We start from the raw sequence: 15,011 nt of genomic DNA on the forward strand, positions 1-15,011 counted from the left end.
ACTGTGAGGAGGAGGGGTAAAATGGGGGCGCGAAACCCCTTTTCTTCTATTTCGGGCTGTCTACTTCTCCCGAGAAAATAGCGTCGCTTAAGCGGATCCGGCTAGGTTTTCATAATGGCCGCGTACCCAATCCCGTGTACCCACCCACTACAATTCCCGCATTTTCCCCCACTTCCATCCTCATCCCCCAACATCCCTACTACGTCCGGGATGTACGTAGAAGCGTGGTGCTTACCCTTGGAGCGCCGATAAACTTTCAAAGTGTGCCACTTTATCGTTTCGTCTCATTACCGGGACAATGAGAGAGATTGCATTTCACTAACTAAGCTCGGAGCGAGCGAGAAGAAGGGTTTTTCTCGAGTGCACGACGAGGATAGCTTTGAAAGTCTTTCGCTTTCGTCTCTCCTCTCATCTCTCCTCTCGTAAGCCTCTGTCTTATGTCGGCCGATAAGATGTATTGCTCCTGTTGCTGAAGCGAAAACTATATACGCGCTGTAACTAAGTTTTTACATGTACTTTGAAAATCCATACGTCTTACTATCGATCTTCGCGGTCTCCACGAACGTCATTCGCAGCGAGCGGTAATTCGAACAATCGCGCGCTAACTTATTTAACGTGGACTATTTTAAAATGAACCTCACGTCGGAGCTTGTCGATACAACGATTGTTAGACGTTACGGCTGTCTGAAGGATGCTAATTAGAAGGACCTAGTGAGACGACGCATCGCATCGCCACGCCAAAGCCCGTTTAACAGCGAACAGGATAGGACGAGAAGGTAAACCGCGATTGCGAAAGTCAGGACCTCCATATTGATTAGCGGTTGCGAAGGCTCTTGCCTGTTTGTCCTGGCTTACCCTCCGTAACACCGTTAGCTCCAAAGTCTGCTCTTGTCGACGATGAGACTGTGTCCGGTTTGCCGATTGACTAATGAGATTGTCAAGGTGATTAACTATAACTATGCGTGAGATACAAAGGAGAGAGAAATCGTTATTACAGTCGTCAAAGAAGACAAAAAGGAGGATTGCCTTTTTGCGTCAAACAGCATAGATTCGACAGGACTGAAGCAGTGTTTGTGGACGCAATTTGAAATAAATTGCATTGTTTAGTATTTCATTCAATTTAGTCAACTTTGAAAGGCTATTCACAAAATAATGCACGAGGTTGGAAATTTCTCCGTCTGATAAAATTTCTCTCATAAAGTAAATGTCCGGGAAAGGATGCGTAAGAATTATTCGTTTAAATCACTTGACCGATAAAATATTAAACGGCACAAGCATGCAAGAATAAGCGGCAGAGAGCTGTTTCGATAAACAACAAGGTCTCGTGTCGCCCGCGACATTCTAGAGCAATGTGACAAGAGCTTTCGAAAATACCGGACGATGCGCTCGAGAGAGGAAATAATTGTTACGTATTCCGTTATATGCATATAACGACCATGATGTATGATGCAAGATATACAGAACGCTTCAGCGACAATGACTGTAAAGGCCGTAATTCTGCCGTATCACGATGGTCAATGTACAATTAGGTGCTTTGTTGGAATGTACAATCGCGGTCGGAATTCGGGCCAGTATCGCGTGTTTGTTACGCGTTTTACTCAATCGCGACACGTATTCGCTTTACACGCTATACACGCTATCGGTTCGGCTGCGATGAAAATTTGATCCCATAATTAGCAAATACCCTGTAGGATCAAAATTACAAATTTATTTGCGCGATGCGCGAAATGACTTTAATCGTTAACGCAGTTAACGCATCCGGTGTGCGTTACCATCATTATATTGTGCAGTTTCGTAATAATTATAACGATAATATTAATATTTTCGACGGTGTACATATAGGCCGACCGCGCCGACCGCGAACAAGCCGCGCGAATTGGCAATTAGCGCGTCATTAATATTGTCACGTAGGGCTTGCTAATGCTACGACTCAACTTTCGCGAAGCGAACGCGAGGTGGTTGTTACGTTATCAATCAATGCACGCAAATGATTGCATTTCAGTTTTACGGGGCTGCAAATTTTCTTTGCATGCGTTTATTAAATTCTCCTAAAGGAGTCACATAGTATTTTAAAATTTAAAATTTATATTTATATTTTTTTTTAAATTACATGTTCTTGGTAAATTATTTTTACATAATTCTCTCTTTTTTTCTCTATAGAGAATTTAGAAATATTCTGAAAATTTGCGATCGATTATAATTGGATTATAATTTCAAGATTTAAAATATTAGAAAATTTAAGACAGAAAGATAGTAAGATGAGAGATGAGAGAGAAGCAGAGCATGATATAACTCAATGTTAATAATTAATAATTGACAGTGAAAATAAATGAACAAAATAATTGAAAAAAATCACAAATATCATTTACTTAACGATTTATGGAACAATTTTACAATATTAGCTTATATATTTGAGATTTGAGCAAACGTACAATGGCAGCGACGTTTGGTTGTCTCGCCTAAATCTACCCGGGGTTTCCGATTGTATACAGAATCACGCGAGCGGGACGAGATCCCTTATTTCATCCAGTTCGTATCTCGTATCTGCAAGGGCGCAGGCGTTTAATCCGCGCGTTGGAAAAGGAGATTTCCATTCGAAGAAGTTCCATCTTCGCGAGATTGAATACGTGGCATCGCGTTACATCGCCCTTCCCGTTTGCATGAATTCCGGCGCGCTATACTGCCGACATTTCTTTTTTTCTTGTCCAATAAAGAGTCACGCGGCAGCGTTTTGTAAGCCGTCGTGGAGAACGAACGCAGATGTTACGCTATTGTGTGGCGTGCCGCCGATGGTTGGCGTGACTTCCGGCGGAGGCGCTGAGCACCGGAAACCAATCGTAGCCTCTACCAGACCGAATCATCTGCGCTTCTGCGGTCAAGCAATCCACGTGCCATCGAGCTTCTCTCAGTATTCGTTAACAGCGCATCTAGATAGAGACGAGCCGGGATATCGACTGCTCCTAGCTTGTAACTCACGAGATAGAACTCGCCATTCTTAGAATAAAGTCACGTTTAAATGCGCACAAAATATTAAAATTTGTATTCTGCATATCTGTGAAGGAAATTTGATTTGTATAATTTTGCATATTTATGCATTAGATGTGTATGCTGTTATGTCATGCATTAAAAAGTATTAATTATTCAAGAGAAATTAAAAGGGAAATTATACGCTTTTTTATAACAATATTTTTTTAAAATTTTGACATATTTCTCTCTTTGCAAATTAACCTTTGAATTTCTCCACTTAATTGACCTCTTATATGCGTCATTTTTTTTATATAAAAAAATTACATAAAATATTGCAAAATTTTCACTTTTGCGTACATATTATAAAATATTCATTTTTGCGTGCTGTGAATTTTAATGCGCAAAGAAATACGATAATAGTTGAATATCTAAAAATTAAATAATAAAAAATTGCATTACAAGAAAATTTCAGAGCAAAATATATGCAAGATATGTGATCGATACGATCGTGTAATTCGAAATATAATGGAAAGTGAATCATAAAAAATAAAAAATAACAGAAGAAAAAAATGTTACCATCATTATAAAAAAAAATTTACTTTTTTTCTTATTAATATTAATGCTGTGCTGGATTAAAAAAAATTACTTTTTAAAATTACCTGGAAATTTTATTACATGAATAGATAGAAATTTATGAAAACTCCATATATGTATACCGTTGTTCACATTATACGTGAATCGCTAGCAAGGCATCGTTGCCCAATCTTTCTCAAATATTGGACATTCGATCATATAAGTCGGCATTTATCGTTATCGTCAGTCACCTGGAATTCTCTTGTCATAGTTCTTCCGGGCATAAATCCCCGCCATAGCCTTGTGATATTCTTATATCGTTGTAACGAGGTATCGAACTACACATTGGGATATTGAGATGAAGGGAGAACAAGTGGGCGACGAACGAGATGAAGTGAGATAGAAAGAAGGAGAAAAGCGATCGGCGGACGAAAGGCATCCAACGTTCCGAGGGTGGATTATCGGTTTTGTTTGCCCGGAGGGCCGTCATCGAGTATCGATATTCGCAATCCCGCGGAGCCTGCCGTCGAGCTGATGCAAAAATCAATGAACCAATAACCGAGGTGGAGTCTCGTCTGCTGTGCTTATGTGTATGGCATGCAAGCGCGCATACATGTGCGCTGCTTGTTAGCTCGGAATCCACGGAGGGCTCTTTCAAGACTGATGAGTGAGAGACAGTAATAAGAAAAAATGGGGAAAAATTCTTTCCCTTTGTTTAGAGTAGCGTCGCTTGTGCAGTGGAAAAGCATGACAACTTGCAGTCTGCAAACTTGCCATGTGAAGGAGATTTATCTCGACGATATTAATAGTACTATATATATTAGCAGTAATAACGTGTGTTATTAATTATCAGTAATATTAAATTTAATTTATTTGCGAAATTAATATCATTTTACCGATATCCGAATAATGAGATCATTAAGAGTCTCACTTTTGTCGAAGGTAATATTAAAAATTTTTAATTAGGATTTCTAGTAAAGTTAAGATTAAAAATTATGATATTAAGCCAGTTCCTGTATACATTTTGTATTATATTATTTTGTTCAAACAGTTAAAAGATATGTATATGTTTGTAAAAATGGATAAAAGAAAATGATAAAGAGAAAGATGAATTTATCGGAATCGATTTAAATCGACGAGATAGTTCGTTGTCGTCGACATCAGCAAGGATACGTAATAACGCGAAATCCGAGAAAATAAAAGCTCATGCATTTTCTTCGTTCGATGCCACGGCACTGAGCGGATCGGACGAATCGATGGATTAAGTGAACAAGCAGAAGAGTCAAAAAGGGGTTACACAATCGTGGCGCGCACTAAATCCCAGCAATAAAAAATTCACGATCGGCATGAGCCTTTCAAAGTATTTCGATGTTGTATAGTGGGTCAAGTCGAAAAATTGGAACGTTAGTTGTTATCTCCGCCTGAAACAAATTCATTTGTATTCGTCTGTTCTTCTATCGGAATCCATCACTCACGAGAAAAATTAAAACTCGATGTTGTGCCTAGGACAGATGCACTCTCGGGGCAAATTCACTTTTTTTTTACGCGACTGCTGTAAATCGAAAGAATTGTCAACCTGGCGGAATTCAATTTTTTTATAATGGACACTGTAAAAGCCTGGGATTTTGAGTGCCTAGATGTAGCATGTCTGTCTTTCTCTGTCTCTCTCTCTCTCTCTTTTTCTCCTCCTACGTTCGATCGAAACCCATTACGAATTAATTCCGCTCTTGTCGTCGCGTAATACGATATAAAAAAGTTCTTTATTGGGTTCATCATGAAAGCATTGCGCTAATGTACACGATGTTCGTGTTAGGATAACATTATGTTATATCGCGTGGAGAATATTGCCGCGAAGATATTCCAGCCACTGATGCAACTAGTGCACGGGGTGCGTCGGCAATCTCGTCATAAAACGATCAGCATTTTTCCGTGGGAGCTTGGCCCAGTGAAAGCACGCGGATTAAAATTCAAAAGCTTCCGGCGCGCTAGAGATCGCTTTAAATTTGCGAAGTTTCGCGGTGCCGGCGTCCAACTTTTCGACGATGGATCCATCCGAAAAAGGCGGATGAAGAGAGGCAGAGAGGAGGCGATTGTGGTGAAAATAGCATCGAGCTGCGGCACAAATATTCACCGAGCGCTAAATATAAAGAGAACTTCAAAATTGCACAAAAATCCCCCCCGTCTCCCCATCCCGGATTCCGCGAGATTGGTTTGAAACTTTATGCACGACGCTCGGAGAATTTTTGTTGTGAAAAAGTAAACGATTAATTCTCTCCTTGTGTGCGCGATACGATTACCTTACGTTTGCAACCCGAAATGTTTCGCGAGTATAATCACGGGATCCGGATAGTTTTTTTCGCTAGTTGCTTTCGACACAATAGCAATGTCCAATTTCACACAAGCACTAACGAATAAAACGAATCTAATTCCAACAAAGAGTTTGCTCTCGACTACAATTTACATCGTCTTCGTATCAAATTTTTAAATGTCGTGCATTTAAAAATTTGTATGTAATAATATTTATGAATTTAATTAATCGAGCAATACTTTGCACTTGATAAATTCTTTTTACATGATACCAAAGTCTTTTCTAATGACAAGCCACTAGAGCTGGCTCGTTTCACGATGCTCGCTCGAATTGCGGCGGTTAAATGTTCTGGGACGGATCGTCAACCCGTGAAAATCGCGGGAGAATGTAATACGACATGGACGCATACCGAGTATTATCCGTCCTCTTAAGTCCAAACCGACCTGAAAAACGCCACCGCAGAGGAACGATGCGATATCTGAGGACGACCTCTCTTGTCTGCCGACGAAAAATTGCTAGCATTTCGTTTTGTCCGGATTTGCTTCCACGTCCAAGAAACCAATTTTCCGCAGGCCTCTCCGCCACTCTTATTCTTCTTTTAAAACGCTTTGGCGGAACGCGCTGTCGGAGGAAGAGAGGAGACCGGCGTTCGACTGCGAAGAAAGGAAGATGGAAGAAAAGCAAATCTACTAGAAGGGAAGGAAATATACATCGGCTTCAATTCTCACGAATAAATCGACAAGTTATTCCAGCGAGAATTTAACGACCACGCGAGCGTTATGTTTAATCGGGACCATTATAACTCGGCCAAGTTATTACAAGCCGAGGCTATTACAAGAACTTTTGTTAATCCGTAAAACTGTCGTGTCTCGCCGAGCGGCGAACCATTCTCTTCTGTGAAATTTCAGAACAACAAAGCACAAGCTATTTGAGATTGCTCGCCCGTAATTATAAAGATACCAATCTCTATATTTAGTCACAACGTAAAATTACGGGTGAATTTGCGTTAAAGGAACGAAATATACTCGCGAAATGTAAAACCTAACCTTTTAAATAACGTGAAAAAAGGAAATAAAAACTAAAGAAAGAGAGAGAGAGAGAGACATGGCATATCTTCTCTCTTTAGATTCTCGTTTAGTGAGAAAAATATTCCTAGGCAGCGCAAATGCGCGATATTCTATCCGATGCTAACTTATAAAATTCGAATTGTGCCTGTCCCAGTTTCAACGGAAATCGTAATTTCGTGCCAGTAACGTTATTCGCGAAGAAGCAAGTCCATAAGGAAGTACCGGCAGATGCACGAGGTGGAATTCATTACGTGAGACCAGCCTTAGCTTATAACCGTAAAAGTGGAGATCCTCACGTGCTATTTTATCGATCCGCAGCGTTTTACAGACGTACATCGGTCAAGACGGTTGCCTGCTTTCTGGAAAGTAATTCCGCACGGAAGAGCTCGTCCGTATTTAATTACATACCTAATGCCTCCGCTAAGACTGATACGATCATTTATTATACTACTATAAACTGGCCATATATATATACCGATGAGCGCGCGCGGTGATTTCTGTGTTTTAATTATATTAAATTAGTATATAATTAAAAATTCTTAAATTTCATCTTTTCTATTTATATATCTATTTTGATTTGTCACAATTTTTCTATAAACGGCATATTTTTCAGAGAAATTGTTATTCCTCTTTTCGAAAAAATGGAAAAGAAGAGAATTTTATAAATTCGAAATATATCTCTCTTTATAAGCTTCGTCGTGCTCATTAGAAGCATACAATGCTGTATTGTCACGGAGGAGAATATTTGATCGCGAGAAAACGTCGTGGATCGAGAATGAGCTCTAAAACAAGGTGGTGATTCGTCACGTCGGGGTTGTCGCCCGGATTTAGACCGGCATCAATTATTTCGGAATACCAAGCCGATTTTCAATGGAGCGTGATATCGACCCGGTCTGCCGCGTTGCGCGGATAGATACGTAGTACATCGCGTCGGTGATGTAGGCCGGGGGTACAGTCGCCTAACGAAGAAACAATGGATATTTTGGCGTTAACCCGCAAAAACCGCAGTGACTCCCCTCTCTACGTCTCCGCCGCCATCGTCGCAGTTATCGACGACGCGTTTCGGTAGCTTTTGGTGTCACTTTTTTCGTTAGCTCCGCACCGCTGTGCCGCGGATCCGCATTTCGTTGAACAAAAAAATAGAACACGGCAGGAGTATCGCAGCAGGGATTCGCGCAGGCCACCGTGGATGTTTATCAATTTTTGCGGGAAATCATCTACCGCGTGTTGTTTCAACGTAGGTATCCTTGATTTCGTTCTGGCATTTCCATTCGCGCATTCTCTCATAATATAGCGACAGCTTTGAAATAGAAGGAGAGAGAGAGAGAGAAAGAGGGAAAGAGAGAAATATGCCGTACCGATATGTCAGACGACACTATATCATCCTTTATCTGTTTGGTGTTACGAAGCAGCTTGTATTACGATTGCATATGTACTATCCTGGAATAGTCGAAATTCCATTATGCTTGTCAGCTGTGTTTGATGAAAACGCGTTTGAAGAATAATTGACAAGCTCGGGATATGGTCTGGCTGTAATATGTCAGTCGCGACGTTGTATTATATATCAGCTTCATTACGTTGCTTTTATCCTTGATACATCTTTTTCAACCAGATATAATTTAAAATGAAAAATGAAATTAAATGCATTAATTAATGATTATTTAAAAAATAAAAATTGTTAGATAATATAATTTGTTTTTTACTAAATAAAAATATTATTTTCGTTTATTTTTACGCTCCAAATATCAAATATAATAGTTTCAATTTGCGGTCGTTGTTAAAGATAAATTAAAAATGAATTATTTAATATATTTACCTAAGAAAATAAGATAAAATATAAAAATATAATAATATAATATTATTAATAAACAATTTCCAATTATACGCCAGATGATCGGTTTAATTTAGAACAGTATAATAATAAAAAAAACTATGAGAAAATTGAAATTGATAATTATATATGTACAAAAAGGCTTTATATATTCAATTTTTAAATTCAATTTTTAATAATTACATAATGTTTTATTTGACCACAAAACACATCAATGCGTATTGTACACGATTTGTTCTTGCTTTGTTCATTTTATTTTTATGAATTTATTCATTATGTTTATCTATTCAGAATCATAATTACAGGCAAAGACGCGACATGCAAAAATTAACGCCTTTTAATGATATAACATGATTTTAGATGCGCACATTTGAGTAACACTTTCGCGCCATAGTTATGCGTAACACCTTCGTGAAGTGCACATAACGCAGCCGTTAATTTACGAGTAATGTTATGCTTCGCAGGCGTTAAACGTCGCATGGGTCCCGTTTGTCGCGTTATTTAATTAAATCTTCTATTCAGACTGCTGTTGCACCACGTTCCAGTTCACGGTTCAACACTTTAATTCGCTTCTGTTTTTATTCGATACAAAGAACAATTTAACGTTAAATGGCTAAACGTGATAGTTCAGAAAAGATATATCAAAATACATTATATATATTACAAATATATTTTCGAATTGGAAGAAATTATTATATATTATCAGAAAGTATTATATAAGAAATTAATATATATCATTATTATATTATCATTAATCACTTTTTTCTTGACAAAAAAGAGAAATTTTTTGTACAAGTTTTTGTAGCAAGGAATATATCGCAAGAATACACTTTAAAGAAGCACTAAAATTTGCATACAGAAAGTATAAAAAATATTGTATATTTCAAATATTAATAACATACAACACTATGAAAGGAACGCACATTACGCGAATTTTGCCTGCGATAAAAGAGGAAAAATGGCCTATTAACGAGAGGAGGAATCCATAAGAGAAGGAATCTACGAGAGAAATAACTGGATAAAAGAACCGTGTTAACGAGGTAGATAATCGTCGCTTCTCTTATCTCACGCGAATGTCGGGCGAGCACTGATGAATTCGGGCTTGGTTGCGTTGTCTCGCGCAGCAAAAGGACGAAGAAATATTAGAGAGCTTGAAATATTTGGCACGAAAATTTCATCTCGAATGCATAAAGAAATTCTCCAAAAATTCGCTCGTTTTCCAAGAGTGCGCAAATTGACCATATGATTGTATCTCACGTGACATTCCACGCATTAAAGATATTTCGGTTTTATCTCATCCCCGAGAGAAACATTCAACAGAAAATTTTTCTACCTCTGCCCACCACGTTTTATTTTATTTTTGCCTCACATTTATTAGACCACGAGCGAAAAGATACGCGCGGGATCTCCCAATTATCGGCGCGAGCTGCCCTCGGTCGCAAATTAACGGCAAGTTGGCGAGTCGGCGACCGCGCGCGCAAGCATCGAATGGTTGTGCGATAGTTATCCGGATAACTTTGTCGAATGACTTTGATAACTGCCGTCATTAAGGCGAGTGTCTTCTTATTGGCCGTATCCTTCGGCGGTTGTCGTGACGGCATATGTCGGATATTAGTGTAATTGGTATCTCGGAACAAAGACAATTTAGCTATTATTGGTTTATACTCGAACTGGATATAACGAACACGTGCACGAATTTCAGTAAAATCGATAAATTATATTAATTGTGCATATTTGTGATACGATGAAAACAGTTATAATGACGTCATTATTCACACACTAGATACATTATTTTTTGAAAATTTTATTATTTCAAATATTATAATAAAGAATTATTTTATAATTATTACAATATAAATTATTGTAGCATTAGAATTTCATAAAAAAAAGGAATTTAATTTATCTTTTGTTCTGATATAACGAGCTATTTGAGAAAGTTGTCAGAACAAGAAACACTATACGACTTAGTAACATCTCAATTTTCTTGCACTCTTGTCATAATCGAGGAACGTTAGTTGCATAAACATGTATATGCACGTCAAATAAACTTGCAAAGTTTGACAGTGATTCAATTGCCTCATAAGCTACCGTTCGATACGTCATTCGTTCATACGCTCACTATTAATTTCCGAGACATGCAACATAATCATATACCTACGGTGAGGCGAGTGCGCACCCCGCACGGCTAACGTGACCAAGCGAATTAGCTGTTCGTAGTCGTGTCCCGCGATTCGCGCGTCGCGTGAGATTCACGTGACTGAGCGAATTAGCTGTTTGTCATTATATCGCGCGATTTGCGCGTCGCACGCTCGCGCGATTTACATGACGCGAATCAGCTGTTTGTTGTCACGTTGCGCGATTTGTGCACCGCGCGATTTGCGCAGCGCATTCGCATGACTTTGTTCGTAAATCGCCGATATTTCTGCTAAGATGTGCAAATGTTGCAAATCAAAGGAATTTCGCACTATCAATTATCGTAATTCTGGCGATCTTAATGAATATAATTACAAATGCAATATTTTTTCAAATATTTTGTGCGAAAAATTTCATACAATTATAGAAAAAAAATTCACGTTATTATCATAATATAATCCAAGTTGTCTTAATATATATATCTAAATAATACATATATATTTTAATTTATTACATATTAATAATTACATACTCCAATTCTACAACTTTATATGAAAATAGATATATGTTTTCTATTGTTAGAAAATATATTCAGCCGAACTCATGGAAGGATTCTGAATGAAAAGATGATTAACTCAAATAATGTTCGGCAGAGTTATGAATATTATTTTCGAATGATTAAGAAGATTATGCAAATTACGCGTAGCATCGGGTTCAAATTCCTTTCAGCACTCCCTATTCGCGAATCTTTATTGCGCCCTACAAAATGTGATACGTCTCGTCGCCTTGTAGCCAGAGGAAATTCTATTACTTGTTGAAAATGTTCCAGGTCTCGTTCTACCCCGGAGGAAGGAGCAGAAACGTGCAAAGCAGAGACAGAGAGGGAGAGAGACAGAAATAGAGCATTGAAAAAAGGAAGAAAAGCGGAATTTTCCCAGGTGTGGCAGCAGTAGTAGCAGCTATAGCAGGTATGTAACATAAAAATTTAAGACTATCAGGCTAGCTAGTGCTGTTCCCCTAACAATAGCGACATTGGTATTTAGCTTCGGGGTAGAATGTATATTTTTCTTTCGCGAGCGATATCATTCGGGGAACGGCTGTCAGGTGAGACGGAGAACCGTGGATAAAGAGAAGAGCGTGAATGGGAAAGAGGTGAACAGGAGAGAAACTGTGATGGAAACACGCTGTGGAAAAATAAGAATTTCAAATCCAATTTTCCGAGGCATATTTAATAGGCATCCCTCTGCTGCCCGCCATCGCGGCTACCATCACCGTCGACCCGATTTGTGAGCACCCTTCCATCGCTCCGTCCATCGTCTACGGTGGAGTTTGCCACCTCTAGAGTCCTTCGCCGCCGAGAAAATGAATAATTGAAGAATACATTAAATTAGATGGGGGGACGCGCGCGGGAAAGCGAAGAGGCAAGGAAAGGATTTATCGGTAGCAACTTTTCCGTTAGCTCTTACTCCGCTTTAGGTCGCGAATCATCGCTTGCGATTCGAGATAAATGCTGCTCGGCGGATTACGAAAATCTCACAGATCCCACTTTCGGATATACTCGAAAATCTCGGTGTTCTTAATAGACTCGAACAATTTCTCGATCGTTCTGCTATCACGCGCTTTAAAGCTGGGCTTAATAACGCGCGGATATAAGCGCGGCGGAATCGATCGATAAGCTAAAGAGAACTATGTGGCTGACTAAAGTTTATGGAATTAACTCGATATTCCGTTGAATACCGGTGACCTATAATTGCGCTCGCTTATAATTGGGTAGCTTTGGCAACGCGTATTTCGGGATCGACATCGGACACGATCTATCTAGCTGCACTTGTAAGATGTCGAAAGATACCAAGGCGGATTTTCGTTGCAGCAGGAAAAGAACGGCTTAATGTCTCGAGCTTGACCGACGCTCCTGCGAGGGCTCAATGATGACGTTAATCGGCTTTTCTAGTAAGTGGCGTATTACTCGAAAGAGATAAATCGAGACAGAGAACACGACTATTCGTTTTGCTCTGCAAGGTTTGTTGCTCGTTCCAATTAGCTGCGATTCTTTGGCTGAAGACTTCAATCAATTTCGCAGAAGACTAGGTCACAGATGCTACCAATTACGTTCCGTTGGCGGTAGCGCCATCTTTTTCTATCGTGTCCAGAAAGAAGTGGGGTAAATGATTTTTCTCTCCTTCGAGACCAATGGCGTGGACCGATTGAACGGACGAAAGCCATTTGACGACTTTACTCCAATAATTGTCGTGAGAGCTCGCGACCGTTACGACCTGGTAGTCAAGCATCTGACCCGTTTCTTCTCTCTCTTTCTCTCTACTCTTTTTGCAACAAGCGGCAATAATTTTCTCGGCTCGATAAATCCAATACTGTGAAACGACGAATTACGATAAAGGTGGCCTCGAAGCCGTTTAACGCCACTTTCGCGAATCGGCGAACCGTATTTGCTATTCCTCTATGGAAAATGCATTATTTAGTCGATCATATGCGAGCTTAATTGGTTGAGATGTGCGTGCAATTAATCCCATGAGACTGCGCACGGAAATGATATCGATACTCCTCGAAACGCGCTGTCGTCCTTCGACTATGCACTTAGTCTCGCATGTAAGGTATTAGCATTGGACGGAACTACCAGGTGGTTTTCTTTATAATTAATTATACGTGAGGCGAGTTCCTCGCTGCGACCTGCAAGGCTTCGTCCTGTCTTAGGTAATGAATGGTAGACGGTTTTAATCTCCTTTTGGAACCGCAATTTTTCCGAGGATTTTTTTTTTAACTCCATCGGCCGCGCACGCTCGTGAGAAAATTCTAGACCTCGTATTTTAGAAGTGGTCAGAAGATCAGTTTATACCCTGCTATAAATTTGCAATCGACATCTATGGTCTTCGAACGTATCTACTCGAGCACACAAATTAGTTTCGAGATCCTAAAGCTGATCGAGATCCATAAAAACCATTATTTCGACTTGTCGTCACATTTTTCTGGAAAGAACGTCTTTAGTTTTTACGTCAATCTCTTACAGATTCATTTAAAATGCACAAATGGCGACAGGAATGAGTTTGTATTTGTGTAAAACCCTTTTTTTTACATTTTAAACACTTAGTTATTGAAAAGTTAATTAATAAAAAAATAAAAATTGTACAAAAAGTTAGTAAATAAAAAGTTAGTGAAAAATATAATAAAAAGTAATTAAAGAATAACAAAAATAAACTTTTATTTATTCAAAACTTGTGCGAATTATATATCGTGAAAAACACTGATTTCGTCTCAATTTTAAAATTACAAACAAAGCTTTTGTCACTGATGTCCTAGTTTAGATAAAACACTTGACACAAACGACAAATTGATTTGCAAGATTTAGAAAATATTTACTATACATTCGCGACAATTTCTATTTTTGCTTTGCAGTCACTCTTCTCTGAATCTCGTTGAATAATGCAGCTGTATCAAACATAACGCGCGACACGAAGAGCTGACTATTTATAAAACAATGAATAATCATCGACGGTAACGATGTGTCTGGATGCGTAAAGCAATTACGCTGCAGGTTGTACAATTTATTTTAGTGCGCCGGTTCTGCGGTCGTTTCAGTCGGATCAAGCTCCAACTGTGCTATATAAATTCCGGTCCTTTCAGCTCATTCTTTTTAACGAATGTAAATGTGATATAACGTATGTATTTTTACTCGCGAATTTCTCGCGTTTTATTCTTATCTTATTTGTTGTTAATTTTATCCGTTGACGTTTTATAAGAAACATGACTAATTATTATTGTAAAATTAGTATAATGCTAAAAATATATATAAATAGAAGATAATATAAAATTAAGAATAACGTAAAAATTAAGTATTTATTAATTATTATTATAATACTTTATTATTACATATTAATTGTCATTGAAATATGTAATTTAATATCTAATTTAATTTAATAATCTGCGATTTGCATCGTGAATTTTTTCGTAAGAATTATTGCGCTTTATAAGATAGCACGTTGCAAAATCTCGAGTCGACTCGAAAGAATGAATCTGCGGTACATTAATGGGACATTTATATAACTACATCTTTTTCAAGTGGTTTTTGCAAGCAGTTACGATTACTTAACTGGAAGTTGTCCAAACTGGCCAACGAGGA

The 15,011-nt window shown here is 38.5% G+C and overlaps 1 long non-coding RNA gene across 1 annotated transcript in view; it reads left to right on the forward strand.

Moving 5' to 3' along the window:
• LOC145966946 (uncharacterized) overlaps positions 1–11,781 on the forward strand; it is an 83,707-nt gene extending 71,926 nt beyond the window's left edge. The window contains exon 3 of the long non-coding RNA XR_014437245.1: positions 11,709–11,781. This is a non-coding gene — a long non-coding RNA (uncharacterized LOC145966946). The remainder of the gene's footprint in view (positions 1–11,708) is intronic.
• Positions 11,782–15,011: the final 3,230 nt, after the last annotated feature.

The sequence above is a fragment of the Camponotus vicinus genome, unplaced genomic scaffold (genome assembly GCF_025532165.1).
Source record: "Camponotus vicinus isolate PSW18456_S1 unplaced genomic scaffold, iyCamVici1.0 SCAF_2, whole genome shotgun sequence".
In the NCBI taxonomy this organism is placed as follows: Eukaryota; Metazoa; Arthropoda; class Insecta; order Hymenoptera; family Formicidae; genus Camponotus; species Camponotus vicinus.